At 47.3% G+C, this 24,173-nt stretch overlaps 1 protein-coding gene across 2 annotated transcripts in view; it reads right to left on the reverse strand.

Moving 5' to 3' along the window:
• Positions 1-18,027: 18,027 nt before the first annotated feature.
• LOC135054772 (cytolytic toxin-alpha-like) overlaps positions 18,028-24,173 on the reverse strand; it is a 184,405-nt gene continuing 178,259 nt past the window's right edge. For both annotated transcript variants that reach the window (XM_063958094.1, XM_063958096.1), the window contains exon 7: positions 18,028-21,127. The gene's annotated coding sequence lies outside the window, so the exon portion shown is untranslated. The remainder of the gene's footprint in view (positions 21,128-24,173) is intronic.

Below are 24,173 nucleotides of genomic sequence, written 5' to 3' on the forward strand. Positions count from 1 at the left end.
CAGGTGGTCCCATAGGGGGCATTATGCGTTCCACTATAGTACCCAGTAGGTTTGAGAACGTAGCCCAGTATGTCTTCTGATTGGGTACAGGAGCTGCGGACTGACTGAGGGATGTATGACACAGAGTACACAGACCATCATACACAGATTCCCCCCTCAGGTAAATCTGTGGCACATACTCTGCATAATGCAGGAGCATCCCCAGATTTCCCGTCCTTTCTGTTAGACATTGTACACAAATGCAACAGAGAGCGTATTAGTACGATCACAGAGCCTATTAGTACGATGAAGCCAGAGTATAATACCTGTGAATAAATCCGTTAGTATGTGACTGGGTCCCCAGACACAACACCTGTGAATAATTCCGGTATTATGTGACTGAGTACACAGTAGAATACACGTAATAGGTAAATACTGTGACACACTATATAAACGACCCTGACGCACCTAGTCCATTAGGGTACAGAATATAGTTATAGATTTTCTGGGAAATACTGAAAGTGAATCCTTACAGCAGAAACAGGCACACAGTCACATTAGCAATGAAGATAATTGTAATACTATATAGAAAACTCAAGTGTTTGTAAAGTCACAGCGCTGTATACAGGCGGCTTTAAAAGGGAGACCTTGCCCTACAGTCCAAGAAACCAGCCACAGCTATACCTAAGATGGCGCCAAGCGTCTCAGTCCGGGAGTGAGGGAAAGTGTAAGGAAGGTCTAGTGCGGGAAAATCTACAGTAGATTTCGCTCTGGGCCGGGGGGTAGGCTGCAGGTCAAGCACGGTGAGGCCCTATGCTGGGCCTCACCGCCGGTACTACGGAGCCTTATTAACATGGGCGTTAGTACACCCGACCTGTACTCCTATGCCCTGGCGGATATAGTGGATTCCCTGCTCGGTGACAGTGTCCACGCCAGTTGTCGCAGTCTGTCTCTCTAGACTGCGATAAGAATGCGATTTAGTGGTGCATACCACCTGGGGGACCCTCTTGCCTCCTCCCCGTAGCAGCCACGTGAACCAGGAGAGCGTCTGCGATCGTGTGCCTAGAGCCGGAGCATCTCCGCCGCAAGTACCCGGGAATAGGCCGCGGGAGTATGTGACGCCGCTTGGGAGGAGATGGAGCTGCAGTGCTGAAGTGCCACCATGACATACAGCGCTGACAGCCCAGTTTTGATGAAATTTTCTGTCAGAAAATTATATATAATTATTTAATTATATTAAAACATGTACCTTTTATTTTGGCACATCATATGTACAGTATGTCGTCATATTGCCCACATTCACCGTGTTGATGCTATAATGTCGAATGCTTGTGAATGTCAGCATTCATAATGGTGACATGTTCATAATGTTGATATTCAACATGTCAACATTAGGCTACAGATAAGGTTTAGGCTGCAGTTAGGTTTAGAGATAGGTTTAGGCTGCAGTTGGGTTAAGGGATAGGGTTATACTGCAGTTAGTGAGGCTGTGGTTAGGGCTATACTGTGGTTATGGTTAGTCTGCAGTTAGTGTTAGGCTGTTAGAGTTATACTGTGGTTAGGGTTAGTGCTATACTGCAGTTAGGGTTAGGCTGCAGTTAGGGCTAGGCTGCAGTTAGGGCTAGGTTGCAGTTAGGGATAGGCTGCAGTTAGGGATAGGCTGCAGTTAGGGCTAGGTTGCAGTTAGGGATAGGTTGCAGTTAGGGATAGGCTGCAGTTAGGGATAGGCTGTAGTGAGGGATAGGCTGCAGTGAGGGATAGGCTGCAGTTAGGGCTAGGTTGCAGTTAGGGATAGGCTGCAGTTAGGGATAGGCTGCAGTTAGGGCTAGGTTGCAGTTAGGGCTAGGCTGTAGTTAGGGATATGTTGCAGTTAGGGCTAGGCTGCAGTTAGGGATAGGTTGCAGTTAGGGCTAGGCTGCAGTTAGGGATAGGTTGCAGTTAGGGATAGGTTGCAGTTAGGGCTAGGTTACAGTTAGGGATAGGCTGCAGTTAGGGATAGGCTGCAGTTAGGGCTAGGTTGCAGTTAGGGCTAGGCTGTAGTTAGGGATAGGTTGCAGTTAGGGCTAGGCTGCAGTTAGGGATAGGTTGCAGTTAGGGCTAGGCTGCAGTTAGGGATAGGTTGCAGTTAGGGATAGGTTGCAGTTAGGGCTAGGTTACAGTTAGGGCTAGGTTGCAGTTAGGGATAGGCTGCAGTTAGGGATAGGCTGCAGTTAGGGATATGTTGCAGTTAGGGCTAGGCTGCAGTTAGGGCTAGGCTGCAGTTAGGGATAGGTTGCAGTTAGGGCTAGGTGGCAGTTAGGGCTAGGCTGTAGTTAGGGATAGGCTGCAGTTAAAGATAGGCTGTAGTTAGGGCTAGGCTGCAGTTAGGGATAGGCTGCAGTTAGGGCTAGGTTGCAGTTAGGGCTAGGCTGCAGTTAGGCCTAGGCTGCAGTTAGGGATAGGTTGCAGTTAGGGCTAGGCTGCAGTTAGGGCTAGGTTGCAGTTAGGGATAAGTTGCAGTTAGGGATAGGCTGCAGTTAGGGATGGGCTGCAGTTAGGGATAGGATGCAGTTAGGGATAGGTTGCAGTTAGGGCTAGGCTGCAGTTAGGGATAGGTTGCAGTTAGGGCTAGGCTGCAGTTAGGGATAGGTTGCAGTTAGGGATGGGCTGCAGTTAGGGATAGGTTGCAGTTAGGGATAGGCTGCAGTTAGGGATAGGTTGCAGTTAGGGCTAGGCTGCAGTTAGGGCTAGGCTGCAGTTAGGGATAGTTTGCAGTTAGGGATAGGTTGCAGTTAGGGCTAGGTTACAGTTAGGGCTAGGTTGCAGTTAGGGATAGGCTTCAGTTAGGGATAGGCTGCAGTTAGGGATAGGTTGCAGTTAGGGCTAGGCTGCAGTTAGGGCTAGGCTGCAGTTAGGGATAGGTTGCAGTTAGGGCTAGGTTGCAGTTAGGGATAGGCTGCAGTTAGGGATAGGCTGCAGTTAGGGATAGGTTGCAGTTAGGGCTAGGCTGCAGTTAGGGATAGGTTGCAGTTAGGGCTAGGCTGCAGTTAGGGCTAGGTTGCAGTTAGGGATAGGCTGCAGTTAGGGATAGGCTGCAGTTAGGGATAGGTTGCAGTTAGGGTTAGGCTGCAGTTAGGGATAGGTTGCAGTTAGGGATAGGCTGCAGTTAGGGATAGGTTGCAGTTAGGGATAGGCTGCAGTTAGGGCTAGGCTGCAGATAGGGATAGGTTGCAGTTAGGGCTAGGCTGCAGTTGGGGCTAGGCTGCAGTTAGGGATAGGTTGCAGTTAGGGATAGGTTGCAGTTAGGGCTAGGCTGCAGATAGGGATAGGTTGCAGTTAGGGCTAGGCTGCAGTTAGGGCTAGGTTACAGTTAGGGCTAGGTTGCAGTTAGGGATAGGCTGCAGTTAGGGCTAGGCTGCAGTTAGGGATAGGTTGCAGTTAGGGATGGGCTGCAGTTAGGGATAGGTTGCAGTTGGGCTAGGCTGCAGTTAGGGATAGGTTGCAGTTAGGGATAGGCTGCAGTTAGGGCTAGGCTGCAGTTAGGGATAGGCTGCAGTTAGGGCTAGGCTGCAGTTAGGGATAGGTTGCAGTTAGGGATGGGCTGCAGTTAGGGATAGGTTGCAGTCAGGGCTAGGCTGCAGTTAGGGATAGGTTGCAGTTAGGGCTAGGCTGTAGTTAGGGATAGGTTGCAGTTAGGGATGGGCTGCAGTTAGGGATAGGTTGCAGTTAGGGCTAGGCTGCAGTTAGGGATAGGTTGCAGTTAGGGCTAGGCTGCAGTTGGGGCTAGGCTGCAGTTAGGGATAGGTTGCAGTTAGGGCTAGGCTGCAGTTAGGGCTAGGCTGCAGTTAGGGATAGGTTGCAGTTAGGGCTAGGCTGCAGTTAGGGCTAGGCTGCAGTTAGGGATAGGTTGCAGTTAGGGCTAGGCTGCAGTTAGGGCTAGGTTGCAGTTAGAGATAGGCTGCAGTTAGGGCTAGGGTGCAGTTAGGGCTAGGCTGCAGTTAGGGCTAGGTTGCAGTTAGGGCTAAGTTACAGTTAGGGCTAGGCTGCAGTTAGGGATAGGCTGCAGTTAGGGATAGGTTGCAGTTAGGGATAGGTTGCAATAGGTTGCAGTTAGGGATAGGCTGCAGTTAGGGATAGGTTGCAGTTAGGGATAGGCTGCAATTAGGGCTAGGCTGCAGTTAGGGCTAGGCTGCAGTTAGGGATAGGTTGCAGTTAGGGCTAGGCTGCAGTTAGGGATAGGTTGCAGTTAGGGATAGGTTGCAGTTAGGGATAGGCTGCAGTTAGGGATAGGTTGCAGTTAGGGCTAGGCTGCAGGTAGGGATAGGTTGCAGTTAGGGCTAGGCTGCAGTTAGGGCTAGGCTGCAGTTAGGGATAGGTTGCAGTTAGGGCTAGGCTGCAGTTAGGGCTAGGCTTCAGTTAGGGATAGGTTGCAGTTAGGGCTAGGCTGCAGTTAGGGATAGGTTGCAGTTAGGGCTAGGCTGCAGTTAGGGATAGGTTGCAGTTAGGGCTAGGCTGCAGTTAGGGATAGGCTATGGGCAGGGTTAGTTTAAGGATTAGATAATACTGTTGACAAACACACACTTGGCATTGTGGGTGTCAACATGTTAAATGGTGACACAGAGACCCCACCAACATACTGAATGTCGATAGTCAGACCATGTCTGCATTCTCGTGATGACCTACTCATTGTCTAACTCTAATACCACATCCATACTGTATGTACAGTAATGCTTTGCAAGTAATTCATATAAAAGTCCCACAGTACATGAAAATACTTTCCACACTCCAATGCTTTGCTTTCTCATACCATCACCTTGTCTCATTTTATCTGTAACTTTTCTCAACCTCACATTTTTTCACACACAGGTGTGAAAGTCGATTAAATTACAAGGAAAAGCAATACATACGCACACGGTGGTTTGAGCCGCTACGGCCGCTAATTATATACATATAACCGCTAAGTTGCGTATATACATTGCGTATACACGCCGACACGTTATGTGCACAATATAGCGATGCGTGTGGCTGTATACACTTTACCCCTAACAGGAATGGAATGCGACACCAGTAGTTAGATGTAATGTTGTGGTCCAACGCATCAACAGTATTTACTTGAGAATATACAGATAAAAAGTACAACAATATACAGAGAAAAGCTACAACCAATAATACATACGTTTAAACGCGAGTCTCAGTCAGTCTTGGCAAGATGACCTCAGCTCAGAGTATAGGGACTGAAGCCTGGATCAGGAGACCTCTCTTTTATACAATGTGTCCAAATCCAGTACAATGGGAAATGTAAGCTCTTTTTCATAGGTCAGAGGGCAAGTTATTTACAGTACATGAGGGGTCATAGGTTGGTTTGAACCAGTGGGCGATTCTTGGTTCAGGGTGCACTTGCAGATGTTCGCCTCTGGTTTCCCGCCGAATATCAAGAGTACAGTATAATAGCAATTTGTGAATATTCCCATTCTGCGTATATACTTGAAATAGCCACCGGAATGTAGATCGTAAAATACTGCTCATCTGGCTACCAAACACTAAGTCCTAACCTGCTCCATCCCCTCACACCATGTAGAGCTGAATAGCTCTGTTGCTTTACCTTTAAAGTGTATGCAAGTCGCTGACAAAGTGTATGGAGACTATGTGTAAATTCTGCACTATATGAATAAAGTATTGAATATGTCTTTGTGGCTATTCTGTGCGAATGCGTATGCTACCGTATATACTCTCGCCATGCGATAATACGCAAGGCGCGCAAACGTGTGCACGCTGTGTGTATGCGCAACACGCATGCACAGAGGCCACTCTGTTTGGAATTTGTATGTTGTGTGTATGTAATATTTTTGACTCTGACAGTCAGGTATTTATTAACAGGGTTTTTTATATAGCACACTCATTTTCCACAGGGCTTTACAGAGAATGTTTAGTCATTTTTCAAGGTATCACCTATGTTGCTTCCACATGGTGCTCCTCCATCTATCTAGTTACTGCTCTACTGAATCTGACACTTTTATCACCAACCAATACGCTCCCTATTTGTCTCTCACTACCTGCATGTCTCCCTCACTCCTAGAACTTCAGATGAAACTCACATACTTGCTCTGTCCCTTCTTTCATTACCAGTAAGGTATTTGCCGACATGTCTAAGGCTGAGGTGGGTTCTATTTCCCAAATCACACCTTTTAATTCCACACATCCACTTCCTATCTCCGGAGCGGCAGCGATCACAGTCTGAATCACTCTGTGGAGTGCGCGTGCACACCCCAGGCGCCCAGTGAGATGCTAACAGCATCCCCGGGCTGCGATCGCCTCTGCCTGATTGACAGGCAGAGGAGGTCACGGGGCGTGCCAACGGCGTTAGAACGCTGTTGACGGGGTGCAGTCTGGACAACACAGGCGTGTCCGGACTGCTGTGGAGGCGGGGCGGCTGCGTGACGCCACACGCAGCTGCTGCAACCTGGGACGCGAGGAGTAGCGGCCTGCCAGCGCGCAGCAGCTGGGCTGGCAGGGAGCTACTCAGCAGGCACAAAAGCATTGCTGCTGTGCGATGCTTTTGCACTCTTGCAGGGGGGTAGGGCCAAACATGTGGGGCGGACTAGCCCTATGCCGGTCATCCTCCTGCATGTCTGAGAAACTGATCTACGATCAGATCTGAATTAGGCACTCTGCTCCAGCCTTCCATGACCTGTTAAGTGTCTTTGTTGCTCTACTCTTCCAGATACTTGGATCTATTCCTATTGCTCTATCACCCAAAGTCACCCACATCTTCAGCCTCCTCTGATCTAATGCTGTATCTTCCCCATCTCCTTCTAACATATAATATCATTTTATCTCTATTTTCTTGATTTAACTTATCTTTTTTATCTTTATATCTGTTAATTTTGCTCTGTTGTAGCGCACTGGTATAGATCTAACTTTCTCTTATTTATATTATTATCATATATGGGGGTGCTGGACTGCACACCTTCATTTTAACCACAATGAGACGTACTACCAACTGAGACTTGTAGTGCCACACAGAAAAAAGAGAAAATGCAGGTGCACACTCTAAGCACTAAACACTGTTACTCAGAATAAGTATGCTAAACTCTGCAATTTAACAGAGTAATACTAAGGCGCCAAGTATAATTTGGGCCAAACATATGGGGTTACCTCCAACGACCAGGTGACCTAATCAGGTGGGTCTCCTAAATTTCTAAAGCTCAAATCCAGAGCACAAGACCCGCCAGGCAAGCACAACCCAACCACCCCAAGGCATCACACTAGTGAGGGGTTGAAATTTAAGTGTTAAAATGTGTTACATTAGTAAGAAGCAGGAGCTGTGTGTTGAGAGTGTTACACATGTAAAACAATTAGGGTGTTAAAAAGTGTTACATACTGGATTAAGTGTTACAATAAGATGCCTTAAAGCGGCCCGGCCACACCAACCCAGGGGGTCCCATGACTCGAATTTATCCCTAATTCTGATATATTATATAAATTATCTAGTACTTACACTTCATAGTGCCTATTACAATCTGCAGTCTGCAAATGCAAGGAACCTGTGCTAATTGAAAACACCCAAGGGAAGGTGAGAGGTGTGCCTATCCAAGCTGAAGGCGCTTCCACCTTCAACTGTTCACATATGTACAATATATATATATATATATATATATACACACACAGTTTGTATAATAAGATTTTACTCACCAGTAAATCTATTTCTCGTAGTCCGTAGTGGATGCTGGGAACTACGTAAGGACCATGGGGAATAGCGGCTCCGCAGGAGACTGGGCACAACTAAAGAAAGCTTTAGGACTACCTGGTGTGCACTGGCTCCTCCCACTATGACCCTCCTCCAGACCTCAGGATACTGTGCCCGGAAGAGCTGACACAATAAGGAAGGATTTTGAATCCCGGGTAAGACTCATACCAGCCACACCAATCACACCGTATAACTCGTGATACTATACCCAGTTAACAGTATGAAATATAACTGAGCCTCTCAACAGATGGCTCACAACAATAACCCTTTAGTTAGGCAATAACTATATACAAGTATTGCAGACAATCCGCACTTGGGATGGGCGCCCAGCATCCACTACGGACTACGAGAAATAGATTTACCGGTGAGTAAAATCTTATTTTCTCTGACGTCCTAGTGGATGCTGGGAACTCCGTAAGGACCATGGGGATTATACCAAAGCTCCCAAACGGGCAGGAGAGTGCGGATGACTCTGCAGCACCGAATGAGAGAACTCAAGGTCCTCCTCAGCCGGGGTATCAAATTTGTAGAATTTTGCAAACGTGTTTGACCCTGACCAAGTAGCAACTCGGCAAAGTTGTAAAGCCGAGACCCCTCGGGCAGCCGCCCAAGAAGAGCCCACCTTCCTCGTGGAATGGGTTTTTACAGATTTAGGATGCGGCAGTCCAGCCGCAGAATGTGCAAGCTGAATTGTGCTACAAATCCAGCGAGCAATAGTCTGCTTTGAAGCAGGAACACCCACCTTGTTGGGTGCATACAGAATAAACAGCGAGCCGTCCTGGAAACATAAGTTTTCAAGGCCCTGACTACGTCCAGTAACTTGGAATCCTCCAAGTCCTTAGTAGCCGCAGGCACCACAATAGGGTGGTTCAAATGAAAAGCTGATACCACCTTAGGGAGGAATTGGGGACAAGTCCTCAATTCTGCCCTATCCACATGAAAAATCAGATAAGGGCTTTTACATGATAAAGCCACCAATTCTGACACACGCCTGGCCGAAGCCAAGGCCAACAGCATGACCACTTTCCACGTGAGGTATTTTAAATCCACATTTTTGAGTGGCTCAAACCAATGTGACTTTAGGAAACCCAACACCACGTTGAGATACCAAGGTGCCACTGGAGGCACAAAAGGGGGGCTGAATATGCAGCACCCCCTTGACAAATGTCTGAACTTCAGGCAGTGAAGCCAGTTCTTTCTGGAAGAAAATCGACAGAGCCGAGATCTGTACCTTAAAGTAACCCAATTTTAGGCACATAGTTACTCCTGCCTGTAGGAAGTGCAGAAATCGACCCAGCTGAAATTCCTCTGTTGGGGCCTTCCTGGTCTCGCACCACGCAACATATTTTCGCCATATGCGGTGATAGTGTTTTGCAGTTACATCTTTACTGGCTTTAATCAGCGTAGGAATGACTTCCTCCGGAATGCCCTTTTCCTTCAGGATCCGGCGTTCAACCGCCATGCCTTCAAATGCAGCCACGGTAAGTCTTGGAACAGACAGGGAGCCTGCTGCAGCAGGACCTGTCTAAGCGGTAGAGGCCATGGGTCCTCTGAGATTATTTCTTGAAGTTCCGGGTACCAAGTTCTTCTTGGCCAATCCGGAACAATGAGTATAGTTTTTACTCCTCTTTTCCTTATTATCCTTAGTACCCTGGGTATGATAGGAAGAGGAGGGAACACATAAACCGACTGGTACACCCACGGTGTCACTAGAGCATCCACAGCTATTGCCTGAGGGTCTCTCGACCTGGCACAATATCTTTCTAGCTTTTTGTTTAAGCGGGACGCCATCATGTCCACCTGTGGCCTTTCCCAACGGTTTACAATCAGTTGAAAAACTTCTGGATGAAGTCCCCACTCTCCCGGGTGTAGGTCGTGTCTGCTGAGGAAGTCTGCTTCCCAGTTGTCCACTCCCGGAATGAACACTGCTAACAGTGCTAACACGTGATTTTCCGCCCATCGGAGAATCCTTATGGCTTCTGCCATCGCCATCCTGCTTCTTGTGCCGGCCTGTCAGTTTACATGGGTGACTGCCGTGATGTTGTCTGATTGGATCAGTACCGGCTGGTTCTGAAGCAGGGGTCTTGCCTGACTTAGGGCATTGTAAATGGCCCTCAGTTCCAATTATTCATGTAGGGAAATCTCCTGATTTGTCCCTGGAAGTTTCTTCCCTGTGTGACTGCCCCCCAGCCTCGAAGGCTGGCATCCGTGGTCACCAGGATCCAGTCCTGTATGCCAAATCTACGGCCCTCTTAGAGATGAGCACTCTGCAGCCACCACAGCAGAGATACCCTGGTCCTTGGAGACAGGGTTATCAGCCGATGCATCTGAAGATGCAATCTGGACCACTTGTCCAACAAGTTCCCACTGAAAAGTTCTTGCATGGAACCTGCCGAATGGAATTGCTTCGTAAGAAGCTACCATCTTTCCCAGGACTCGCGTGCAGTGATGCACCGAAACCTGTTTTGGTTTCAGGAGGCCTCTGACTAGAGATGACAACTCCTTGGCTTTCCCCTCCGGGAGAAACACTTATTTCTGGTCTGTGTCCAGAACCATACCCAGGAACAGTAGACTCGTTGTAGGAACCAGCTGCGACTTTGGAATATTCAGAATCCAGCCGTGCTGTCGTAGCACTTCCCGAGATAGTGCTACTCCGACCAACAACTGCTCCCTGGACCTCGCCTTATAAGGAGATTGTCCAAGTACGGGATAATTATTCCGGCCATCACCTTGGTAAATACCCTCGGTGCCGGGGACAGACCAACGGCAACGTCTGGAATTGGTAATGACAATCCTGTACCAAAATTTTGAGGTACCCCTGGTGAGGAGGGTAGATAGGGACATGCAGGTAAGCCTCCATGATGTCCAGTGATACCCTGAAATTCTCCAGGCTTGCAATAATCGCCCTGAGCGATTTCATCTTGAACTTGAACCTTCGTATATAAGTGTTCAAGGCAGGGGTGTATCTACCTATTGGCCAGGATGGCACTCGCCAGGGGCGCCAGGCAAGGAGGGGGCGCCGCCTGGCTGTGCCACCCGCGGCCAAAGGATAGAAAAGCAGGACTGTCAGACTGTACCTGGTGATAGTCTGTTACTGCTGGAGCGGCACTGGTGTCCGGCAGCACCGCACTTGTAAACAGACTCAAAATAAACTACAGCTCCCAGCAGCCCTTTTTGCTGGGAGCTCCCGGCAGCAAGGGCTGCTGGGAACTGTAGTTTATTGCGAGTCTGATTACAAGTGTGGTGCTGCTGGGCACTAGTCTGATCCCTAGTGCAGTGCGGTGCTGACGGACACCAGCGCCGCTCCGGCAGTAACAGACTATCAACAGGTACACAGCAATTGTTATATAGCACAGTGCTATATATTTGTTGTTGAAGATAATAAAAAAGTGTCAGTGTTTGGGAGAAGGGACTGTAGTACCTGGAAGACTACACAATTTTCATGCATGTTACATGTAAGTAAGTAGTAAGTAAGCGAAAACTTTAACTTGAGTGTAATAAAGAAAATACTTATCTTGCCTATTTCAAGGCCATGTTCAAGGAAATGTATATCAGTTAATTGTATAATTGATCATTTTATATTGGAAGTGATGGCACCCTGATGTTTTTTCTAACAGGAAGCACTTCTACCATCCAACTAATGCTGTTTGGTTAATGGTTGGGTCCATTTGAGGCTCATCTCACAGCATCTCATTAGCATTTCATTCAGGATGCAGTCAAGATGTCGGTGTTTGGCATCCCGGCGGTTGGAAAGCTGACTCCAGCATCCCAAAACTGCTTGGAATGCTGATGCTGGCATCTCAACATAGATAGCGATGCAGAATGCCAAAATCCCGATCGAGTTGGTGCCAAAGTCTCCACTGGCAAGCAGGGGTGTATCTACCTATTGGCCAGGATGGTACTCGCCAGGGGCGCCAGGAAAGGAGGGGGCGCCGCCTGGCTATGCCACCCGCAGCCAAAGTATAGAAAAGCAGTACTGTCAGACTGTACCTGGTGAGAGTCTGTTACTGCTGGAGTGGCACCGGTGTCCGGCAGCACCGCACTTGTAATCAGACTCATAATAAACTACAGCTCCAAGCAGCCCTTGTTGCTGTAAGATCCCGGCAGCAAGGGCTGCTGGTAACTGTGGTTTATTGTGAGTCTGATTACAAGTGTGGTGCTGCTGGACACTAGTCTGATCACTAGTGCAGTGCGGTGCTGATGGACACTGGCACTGTGCTGGCAGTAACAGACTCTCACCACGTACACAGCAATTGTTATATAGCACAGTGCTATAGATCTATTTGTTGTTGAAGATAATAATAAAGTGTCAGTGTTTGGGAGAAGGGACTGTAGTACCTGGAAAATTACACGATTTCAAGCATGTCAGATGTAAGTAAGTAGTAAGTAAGTGAAAACTTTAACTTGTTACGTGTAATAAAGAAAATACATATCTTACCTATTTCAAGGCCAGGTTCAAGGAAATGTATATCAGTTAATTGTATAATTGATCATTTTATCTTGGAAGTGATGGCACCCTGATGTTTTTTCTAACAGGAAGCTTTTTTACCATCCAACTAATGGTGTTTGGTTTATGGCTGGATCCATTTGAGGCTCATCTCACAGCAACTCATTAGCATTTCATTCAGGATACAGTCAAGATGCCGGCGTTTGGCATCCCAGCGGCCGGAAAGCTGACGCCAGCATCCCGAAACTGCTCGGAATGCTGATGCTGGCATCCCAACATAGATAGCGATGCAAAATGCCAAAATCCAGATCGAGTTGGTGCCAAAGTCTCCACTGGCAAGCCACGTGGGAAGGTTAGGGTTAGGCGGCGAGGGCGGGAGGGCTAGGGTTAGGCTGCAGGGAGGGAAATTAGGAAGGGTGGGTAAGGGTTAGTGTGATAGCCACGGGTAAATGGTATGCAAAAGCTGCAGTCACTGTGTATAGTACATCACACTTACTCTGCCCCGGCTTGTCATGGGTTCAGGCACAGTTACCAGAGGGTCCCCTGAATAATCAGGTGTTTAATTACAAGTACATTGTGGGTGTGGACTACAGGTGTCGGTGCAGCGCATAAAGAATTGGCCACCAGGCCATCTCAGAAAAACAGCATAAAGTTTATTTAAACATCAAACAGGGAGATTGCAGGGATAACTTGTGAACACTTCTCCAGCACAAAGCATAAGTTACAGTGGATCACCCCTCAGGGCACCTCCTCCAGCGCATCGCTTAGTCGCAGCTGCATATACATGGCAAACATCAGTACGTACCAGGGCATTCTGTGACCAGTAGTGCTACACATCAGGTGACCGTCTCTCTCTCTCTTACTTAGCGAGGATTCTTTTCCTTGGGGGCGCTTACTCACGCCGCGTGGCTTTCCGACCACTTCACCCAGATACCTCTCGAGATACTTTTCCATGGGGGCGCTTACTCACGCCGCATGGCTTCCAACCACTTCACCCAGATACCTCTTGAGACTCACACCATTAGCACACTTTTCTTCTGGCATCACCCTTTCACTGGATTCTGCATACTGCTGCTCTCACACTGCGATGTCTCCCTCTGTCATCAAGTGCTTTGCTGTGGCTGGCATCACTCCCCACCTAAACATGTGGGGAGCCCTCACTGGGGCTACATCTTTCTGGCTAATCCACCTCACTGTCTGCTCACTCTCCTCACTGACTGTCCTCTCTCTAGGCTGCTGCAGGACAACCTTTTTATAACCTTGCATTCCCAGGTACACATTCTAAATCTGGGATTTCCCGCTCTGTGTTTCCCGCTCTGTTTCCCGCTCTGAGTCTGCAAATGAGTGAGTCATGCCCTTTGCATTTTGCAGACTAATCTGTATAGCTATGAGCTGTGCTGTTAACTCCTTCTGTGCTGCAAGCTGTAGGCTGCTGGCACAGTGCTATGCAACTCCAGCAAACATTTTACTTTTATTAAAGTCATGCTGGCACCTGTAGTGCCACAGTTGATTTGGGCTGCAGTTTCAGGGTATCACATTAGGCACCACTGAAAAGGCTTTTGGGGGGGGTGGGGCGGGTTAAGGTCAGGCTGTGGGAAAGATGGGTTAGGGGGGAGGGATGGTGTAACATGAATACGAGACACTACTGTGCGGTGTAATGTGAATGAGGGACACTACTGTGTGGCATAATTTGAATTGGAAGTAGTATTGTGTCCATGCCCTTCCCCCACAAGACCATGCCCCATTTCCAATACTTACACCTTATTCCAAATGTGTGTAGGGGAGGCGCCAGCCCCTTACATTGCCAGGGGCGCTCAGACCCCTAGATACACCCCTGGTTCAAGGATTTCAATTTTAGAATGGATCTCACCGAACCGTCCAGTTTCGGTACCCCAAACATTTTAGAATAGTAACCCCAGCCTTGTTGAAGGAGGGGTACCTTGATTTCACCTGCTGGAAGTACAGCTTGTGAATTGCCGCCAGTACTACCTCCCTTTCTCCGAGAGCAGCAGGCAAGGCTGATGTGAGGTAACGGCGAAGGGGAGTCGCCTCGAACTCCAGCTTGTATCCCTGTGATACTCCTTGGAGAACCTAGGGATCCACCTGTGGGCAAGCCCCCTGGTCCCCGAAGTTCCAGAGACGCGCCCCCACCGCACCTGTCTCCACCTGTGGAGCCCCAGCGTCATGCGGTGGACTCAGAGGAAGCACGGGAAAATTCTTCTTACCTTGCCTCTGTGCAGAAAGGAAGCGCCTTTGGCCCGCTTGCTTTTCTGAAGCCGAAAGGACTGTACCTGATAATACAGTGCTTTCTTAGGCTGTGAGGAAACCTGAGGTAAAAAAAATTCTTCCCAGTTATTGCTGTGGATACGAGGTCACAGAGACCATCCCCAAACAATTCCTCACCCTTATAAGGCAGAATCTCCATGTGCCTTTTAAAGTCAGCATCACCTGTCCACTGCCGGGTCTCTAATACCCTCCTGGCAGAATGGACATTGCATTAATTCTGGATGCCAGCCGGCAAATATCCCTCTGTGCATCCCTCATATATAAGACGACGTCTTTAATATGCTCTATGTTAGCACAATATTATCCCTGTCTAGGGTATTAATATTATCTGACAGGGTAAGAGATCCTGCTGCAGCAGCACTATTCATGCTGAGGCAATTGCAGGTCTCAGTATAATACCTGAGTGTGTATATACAGACTTCAGGATAGCCTCCTGCTTATTATCAGCAGGCTCCTTTAAAGTGGCCGTATCCTAAGATGGCAGTGCCACCTTTTTTGACAAGCGTGTGAGCGCCTTATCCACCCTAGGGGATATCTCCCAACGTGACCTATCCTCTGGCGGGAAAAGGTACGCCAGCAGTAACTTTTTAGAAATTACCAGTTTCTTATCGGGGAAAACCACGCTTCTTCACACACTTCATTCACTCATTGGATGGGGGAACAAAACACTGGCTGTTTTTTCTCCCCAAACATAAAACCCTTTTTTAGTGGTACTTGGGTTAATGTCAGAAATGTGTAACACATTTTTTATTGCCGAGATCATGTTACGGATGTTCATAGTGGATTGTGTATATGCCACCTCGTCGACACTGGAGTCAGACTTCGTGTCGACATCTGTGTCTGTCATCTGAGGTAGCGGGCGGTTTTGAGCCCCTGATGACTTTTGAGACGCCTGGGCAGGCGCGGGCTGAGAAGCCGGCTGTCCCACAGCTGTTACGTCATCCAGCCTTTTCTGTAAGGAGTTGACACTGTCGGTTAATACCTTCCACCTATCCATCCACTCTAGTGTCGGCCCCACAGGGGGCGACATCACATTTATCGGCATCTGCTCCGCCTCCACATACTTTTTCTCCTCAAACATGTCGACACAGCCGTACCGACACACCGCACACACACAGGGAATGCTCTGACTGAGGACAGGACCCCACAAAGTCCTTTGGGGAGACAGAGAGTATGCCAGCACACACCAGAGCGCTATATAATGCAGGGATTAACACTATAACTGAGTGATTTTTCCCCCAATAGCTGCTTGTATACACATATTGCGCCTAAAATTAGTGCCCCCCCCTCTCTTTTTAACCCATTGAGCCTGAAAACTACAGGGGAGAGCCTGGGGAGCTGTCTTCCAGCTGCACTGTGAAGAAAAAATGGCGCCAGTGTGCTGAGGGAGATAGCTCCGCCCCTTTTTCGCTGACTTTTCTCCCGCTTTTTTATGGATTCTGGCAGGGGTATTTATCACATATATAGCCTCTGGGGCTATATATTGTGATTATTGTGCCAGCCAAGGTGTTTTTATTGCCCTCAGGGCGCCCCCCCCGAGCGCCCTGCACCCATCAGTGACCGGAGTGTGAGGTGTACATGAGGAGCAATGGCACACAGCTGCAGTGCTTTGCGCTACCTTGGTGAAGACTGAAGTCTTCTGCCGCCGATTTTCTGGACCTCTTCTTGCTTCTGGCTCTGTAAGGGGGACGGCGGCACGGCTCCGGGAACGAACACCAAGGCCAGTTCCTGCGGTCGATCCCTCTGGAGCTAATGGTGTCCAGTAGCCTAAGAAGCCCAAGCTAGCTGCAAGCAGGTAGGTTCGCTTCTTCTCCCCTTAGTCCCTCGTTGCAGTGAGCCTGTTGCCAGCAGGTCTCACTGTAAAATAAAAAACCTAAAATATACTTTCTTTCTAGGAGCTCAGGAGAGCCCCTAGTGTGCATCCAGCTCAGCCGGGCACAAAAATCTAACTGAGGTCTGGAGGAGGGTCATAGTGGGAGGAGCCAGTGCACACCAGGTAGTCCTAAAGCTTTCTTTAGTTGTGCCCAGTCTCCTGCGGAGCCGCTATTCCCCATGGTCCTTACGGAGTTCCCAGCATCCACTAGGACGTCAGAGAAATATATATATATATATATATATATATATATATATGGGTGCTGGGCTGCACTTGGGTGTTGTAATTAGTGTGGTTCCTTCCATTTGCAGACTGCATATTTGAATAGAAACTATGAATGGCAAGTCCTGAATAAATTATACTTATAGGGGGTCATTCAGACCCTGCCGCTGATGCTGCCCACAGTGCAGTTTGCCGGTGGCGGCAAACTGCGCAGCGGCCCCATCCTGGCTGGGCAGACATCCACATTGTGGCCGCATCCCTGAAGTACATGGGCGCAATGTGATTGACAGTGGCGGGCATTCGCAGGGTGGTGACGCAGCATTGGGGGCGGGGCGGCCCAAACAGGTGCAGGCTAGGCTGCTCCAATTAAAAAAAATTGCATGGGCCCACCAGTTGAGTGGGAATACCGGGCGGGTGCCGGGACTCCGCTTGTAGGTAAAATGCTGGCTGTCGGGATACCAGCGTCGGTCTCCTGAACACCGGGACCCAACAGCCAATATATTGACTGCATGCCCAGCCTTGAGCTATGGTTTTGGCTAGAAGTTTGATATCTGTGATAAGCACGGTGATTGGTCTTTGTAGATTAATGACCGTTTATCAAATTAAGCATTTTTCTTATTGTTTCTATTAACAACGGAAACCTAGATTAAACAAAATCCACAAAACATTCAAATTCCTGGTCACACTATATAAACCATAACATAAAATACAAATAGTTGAATACATTTTGAATATATATTCAGCAGTGACTGGCAAGGCAGCCATCAGGGGGGGGACTGCTGGGACAGAGACAGAAGTGGGGCCCACCTCTGGCTCTTACCGTCGATACCTGGAGCTGCACCAGGTTATGCAACAGGCCGATGTTCAGAGAGTACTTCTTAAAAACAAGCCTTCCCTCTGCAACAGACCTCTGTGAATTGTTTCGGCAGGTCTGCAGCACTCCACCAATATGTGACATCACGACGTGTGACATCATATAGGGGTGGAGCGGCACGGCGTGGTCCCACAATTTCTGATGGCAGCCCTCGTGGCTGGTGATAGGGGAAAGCCAAGTGGGCTTACCCTTTTTATTAAATGATTTGCCAAGCAACTGGACCGCCCCATAGTTCACAGCAATATCAAACACCTCCTCATACCATGAAAGTTATTTGTTTCTTTTATTCTCTCTCAGGATTCTTTCATTTTCCCTTCCACTGTTGTCTTTTTTTTCTCTCATCCTGATTTTCTCTTTCTTCCCAGCATTAGGGCTGACTCCATGGGAGCCTCATACTGATAAAGAGGTAACCAGCTCCCCCTGCACAGACCAATTCTACTGGCAGACATTGGATTGTTGACACAGAAAAGCCTTCATTTCCACTACATATATGATATTTCCACAGAAATAGGTGAATGATGTCACAACATGGCAAACACACAACAATGGAACAATTTTGCATGTTCAAAAAGAAAAATTTCTTACAGCTATCACTAAATAAATGCAAGTTTATTGGTTCATGGATTAATATAAGAAAAACACAATCATGTAAAATACAAGAGCATAGACTAAAGTACCTGTACATTATACATATATAAATTCTTTATGCTAAAATTCCCCAGAAATAAAGTATACAGAAAGCTCTTAAACAAGAAAGCAATAAAGTAAGTGATGATTTTTCGGCAAAAATATAAATTCATAAAAATATGTACACCCGGTGCCTCTTCCTATAGTCACTGTTAGGAGCACTGCTACAATGGGAGTCATTCCGAGTTGTTCGCTAGCTGCTTTCATTCGCAGCGCAGTGATCAGGCAAAAAATTGGCACTTCTGCGCATGTGTATGCGGCGCAATGCGCACGCGCGTCGTACTATTACCAAGAACGATGTTGTTTCACACAAGATCTAGCGAAGCTTTTCAGTCGCACTGCTGGCTGCAGAGTGACTGACAGGAAGTGGGTGTTTCTGGGTGGTAACTGACCGTTTTCAGGCAGTGTGTGGAAAAACGCAGGCGTGCCAGATAAAAACACAGGCGTGGCTGGGTAAACGGAGGCGTGGCTGGCCGAACGCAGGGCGTGTTCGTGATGTCAAAACAGGAATTAAATAGTCTGCAGTGATCGCAAACTAGGAGAAGGTCTGGAGCTACTCTGAAGCTGCACAAAATTATTTTGTAGCCGCTCTGCGATCCTTTCGTTCACACTTCTGCTAAGCTAAGATACACTCCCAGAGGGAGGAGGCTTAGCATTTGCACGGCTGCTGCTAAAAGCAGCTAGCAAGCGATCAACTCGGAATGAGGGCCAATGTCATGAAGAGGGGGGATGTCACACACACAAACATGATTATTAGGTGCCCCCTCCGTATAGTCACTGTTAGGAGCACTGCTACACGGAATACATACGTAATCCCGCTGGGTGGGATGCCGGCTGTCAGTATCCCAACAGTGGCATCCCGCTCGGCAGAATGCCGGCAGCAGGGCAAACGCTGCGCTCGCCTCGCTGTACTCGCAAGAGATTCTATTCCTGCTCTATAGGTGTCGTGAACACCCACAAGTGGGAAAAGACTTGATGAGCCGGTATTCCGACGTCGGTATCCTGACCACCAGGAACCCGACAGCCGGCAAATTGTTCGGATCTCCTGTTACACAATGTCATGAAGAGGGTTATGTCGCACACACAAACATGATCACCAGGTGCCTCATCCCATAGTAACCCCGTCATAGCGGGCCTTTTTTTTGTCACTTTATCAATAATTATTTATGCAGCTTTTTGTTTTTTTAAATGACTTATATAATATCCAGAAAATATCTTTCGTATGCGCCTCTCTCATCATCTGGCAAAGAAAGTCTATCCAAAACGGCCAAGGAAGTGTTTTTAAAAGAAATTTATCGAAAAAAAACTAAAATAATTTTTTCCTAACTTAATAATAATTATTTATATAGCGCTCTTTCTCCAACAGGACTCAAGGCGCTTCCACCAAGAAATGATTTATGGTTCTTGCTTTGGCATTAATCCACCTTTATAAAACAGTACAAACATTGGGCTTAATTCAGAAGCCCTTTGGGGAGTGCGCACGTGCATCAGATTGACAGGCAGTGGTGGTCGCAGGGTGGGAGAGGGCGTGTTAATGGTGGGGTGCAGTCTGGACAAAGTAGGCATGTCGGGACCGTTGCGTGGGTGGGCACCTGCGGCTGCGTAAAATCACATGCGGCCTCTGCAAGAAAGCAGGGGGTAGCAGGTAGCGCAGGGAGAGAGCTACTTGGCATGTGCGAAGGCATCGCCGCTGTGTGAAGCTTTTGCACCAGTGCGGGGGACACAAGGCCTGACATGCGGGGCGGACTAGCCCTGTGCTGGGTGCCCCCCCGCATGTCAGAGAAACTGATCGTAGATGTACTAAATTTAGAACATCTACGATCAGGTCTGAATTACCCCCATGGATTCTACACATAAATCTTCTTAATAAAATATGCCATTGCAAATGGTAATGCAATTTGTTTTTATGTTTCAATGAAACAGATAAAATGTGTATTAATTACATGGTAGCCCAACAAAACAACCTACCACATTAAATGGGGGGACCCCTGTATATATTGATGTCAGTATGTGGGAGATCTGGGTATTAGAATCCCCCATCTGTAGTATAGGGTAATCAGCAGACAATAATTATTGAGGGGGCACATTGGGGTCCATTTACTAAGCCTGGATGGAGATAAAGTGGACGGAGATAAATGACTGGCCAATCAGCTTTTAGCTGTCATGTCTTTATCTCCATCCAAGGCTTAGTAAATAGACCCCATTGTTTGAAAGCGACAACTCCCCTCTTTCAAACAAGTGTGCCCATGAGTGTGGAAACAGGATAAGGGAGATAGATCACCTTTAATGCCCTCTCTCCCCTATTTCCTGACTTGTGAAAGGTCTGCAATGTTTTCTTGAATGGGAAGGGCTTACATACTTAATAGAAGGACTGATTTGATGACATCATCAGACGTCGCCACCTTCCCGACCTGGATAACACAGACATGATTACTGCCTCATATAGTCACCGTGAGGAGCACTGCTAAATAATTTCATGAGAGGAATGTCATACATGATTACCAGGTTCTTCCTCCTAAAACCACTGGTAGGAGCACTGCTAAATCATTTCATGAGAGGAATATCATACATGATTACCAGGTGCCTCCTCCTACAATCACTGGTAGGAGCACTGCTACATAATTTTATGATGACAGGAATGTCAGACACACAGACAAGATCGCCAGGTGTCCCCTATAAACACTGCCACCAGCGCTTATCCTTACCTGTACAGCCACATTCATGCCTTCATATACTCTGATGTGTGTCCATACAAGGAAGGAAAGTGTGAGGTACAGGTAATATGATTTGCAGTAGTTACTAATTGGTATAATGAAATGCATCGGAAATGATAAGTGGGGTTACTTGGGTTACTCTCTTCTGTTTTGCCAATCTGCCTCAGTGTGAGTACAAGGTGAGAAGATCGCTACATAAAACAAATTCCCTTTTGGTTTTTCTTTTTCCTCATTATAGTTATTTGCAGACGGACCTTCTTTCTTGCATTGTGGTGGTTCTTCAGATATGACGAAACGCAGCGCTTAAGATATTATGACCCTGTAAGGAATACAAGAAGTATGTATATAGCAAGGTTATTCCCACCAACATAATGCCAAATGTGTAATGGAACAACATGGAAACAACTGTGACTGCGGCAAGTGTTCAACAGAAGATGAGAATACCATTGGCCGCTACTATTACTGGCTGGTAAGGAACCCTGCTCTGTATCCAATCACAATTTAGTATAGGACTGACAATGGAGCCCTTTGTCCGAAGTGATTGATAGTTTGTTGCAGCCCTTTGGGGACCCGCAGTACGGCTCCTGTACGTGTTCGCTGGGAATAAAAACTTCAGTATGTGATCGCATCGCTGATACGATCCACACTGAATGAGGCCCATAATTCCAAGCAGAGAACTAGAATATTACTGGCTTGTGACTATATGGACTCTAGTTAGTGTATGTCGTGTGGTAGGGAATGGAGGGGTATATTTATTAATATAAGGGTCACAGTAAGATTCTCATGTGCATGTGCCCAGTAACCTTACTCAGAGGGGACAAAGTGATGCCTGTTACGATTCACTAGAAACATAGAATGTGATGGCAGATAAGAACAACATGGCCCACCTAGTCCGCCATGCACAAGCACACGCATTCATGCTAGGGTAATTTGGTGATATTTCTGGAGTGTGGGAGTAAACCAGAGTACCCGGAGGAAACCCACGCAAGTGCGGAGAGAATATACAAACTCCACACCGTTAGGGCCATAGTGGGAATTGAACCCATGACCTCAGTGCTGTGAGGTACTAATGCTAACCATTACACGATCCGTACTGCCCCTAACTGCTAGTCCTCCATTGCTGGGTATAGGGAAGAGACATTTCAAACTAGTTTATTAGTAAATTGCAACTGTTTCAATCCAAGTGAGCGCTGGGAAATTCTCTGACTTCTCCAGTGTTGACCTGTTGATGAATTAAGTAAAGCTCCTTCCCAGCTTAATAAACAGACCCCCTTAAGTGTAATTGGACCTGGACCAATGTGAATGATTCAATAATATCACAGTGTACTATGGTGGGGCTATATAAATTGAATGAACAATATTAATAAACACCAGTAATGAACTTACTGTAACTCAAGCTCTGAGACTTCAGATGTGTACTTAAATCAATTAAAAAAAATATATATATATACAAAATTCGTACTTATGTAAACTATTACACCTCACTTTATCAATAGTTATACAGATGTGTGGCCCGTTGTGCAAAATCGCAAGGCGGACGATTATCGAAAGACTGCGCATGCGTACGGATCGTACTGCATATGCATGGGGCTAAACTGCAAAAAAAATCCTGTTGTTTTTTTTTTTATCGCTAAGTGAATGCAGGTCTTAATTAGGCCCTGTGCCCGGCAAGCTTGCAAATGAGTTGCAGAAAACGAGTTACGATTGCTGATAATTGTGCCCCTGTGACTATTAGCAGGCATGTGCGTAAGTATCTAAGCGCGGCAAGCTGCGGCAGGCGATTATATGTATAATGAGCAGGGACACATTCCGATATGTATTATATATTTATATATGTGTGTATATATATATATATATATATATATAAAATAGGATTTTAATACCTACCGGTAAATCCTTTTCTCTTAGTCCGTAGAGGATGCTGGGGTCATCATAGAACCATGGGCTATAGACGGGATCCGCAGGAGACGTGCACTTTAAGACTTTAAATGAGTGTGAACTGGCTCCTCCCTCTATGCCCCTCCCCCAGACTCCAGTTATAGGAACTGTGCCCAGGGAGACGGACATTTCGAGGAAAAAATTGTATTTAATTATTTTAAATTAAGGTGAGATATCTACCAGCTCACACTCCTCAAACTGCAGATACAGCCCGCACTGGGACGGGCGCCCAGCATCCTCTACGGACTAAGAGAAAAGGATTTACCGGTAGGTATTAAAATCCTATTTTCTCATACGTCCTAGAGGATGCTGGGGATGTTTCAAGAACCATGGGGTTTATACCAAAGCTCTAGAACGGGCAGGAGAGTGCGGATGACTCTGCAGCACCGATTGACCATACAAGAGGTCCTCCTCAGCCAGGGTATCAAACTTGTAAAACTTCGCAAAGGTGTTTGAAGCCGACCAGGTAGCGGCTCGGCAAAGCTGTAATGCCGAGACCCCTCGGGCAGCCGCACAGGGTGAGCTCACCTTTCTGGTAGAATGGGCTTTCACAGATTTCGGTAACGGCAATCCTGCCGTAGAATGAGCCTGCTGAATCGTATTACAGATCCAGCGTGCAATAGTCTGCTTGGAAGCAGGAGCCCCAATCTTGTTGGGAGCCCACAGGACAAACAGAGCCTCTGTTTTCCTAATCTGCGCCGTTCTGGCGACATAGATCTTCACAGCTCTGACCACATCGAGAGACTTCGGCTCTGCCAAGGCATCAGTAGCCACTGGCACCACAATAGGCTGGTTTACATGAAATGATGAAACCACTTTTGGTAGAAATTGCTGACGAGTTCTCAACTCCGCTCTATCAGCATGGAAGATTAAATAGGGGCTTTTGTGTAACAAAGCCGCCAACTCAGAAACCCGCCTTGTGGATGCCAAGGCTAAATACATGACTACTTTCCAAGTAAGGAATTTTAACTCAACCTTACGTAAAGGTTCAAACCAATGAGATTGCAGGAACTGCAATACCACATCAAGATCCCACGGTGCCACAGGAGGCACAAATGGAGGTTGGATGTGCAGAACACCTTTCATGAAGGTCTGAACTTCTGGAAGGGAGGCCAATTCTTTTTGAAAGAAAATTGATAAGGCCGAAATATGTATGATAATAGAGCCTAACTTTAGGCCTGCATCCACACCAGCTTGTAAAAAATGGAGCAAACGCCCCAGCTGAAATTCTTCCATAGGAGCCTTCTTGGATTCACACCAAGACACATATTTTCTCCAAATACGGTGGTAATGCTTTGCCGTTACTTCCTTTCTAGCCCGAAAAAGAGTGGAAATGACTTCACTGGGAATACCCTTTCTGGCTAGGATTTGGCGTTCAACCACCATGCTGTCAAACGCAGCCGCGGTAAGTCCTGATACACGCATGG

Source organism: Pseudophryne corroboree, chromosome 3 (assembly GCF_028390025.1).
Source record: "Pseudophryne corroboree isolate aPseCor3 chromosome 3, aPseCor3.hap2, whole genome shotgun sequence".
Lineage (NCBI taxonomy): Eukaryota > Metazoa > Chordata > Amphibia > Anura > Myobatrachidae > Pseudophryne > Pseudophryne corroboree.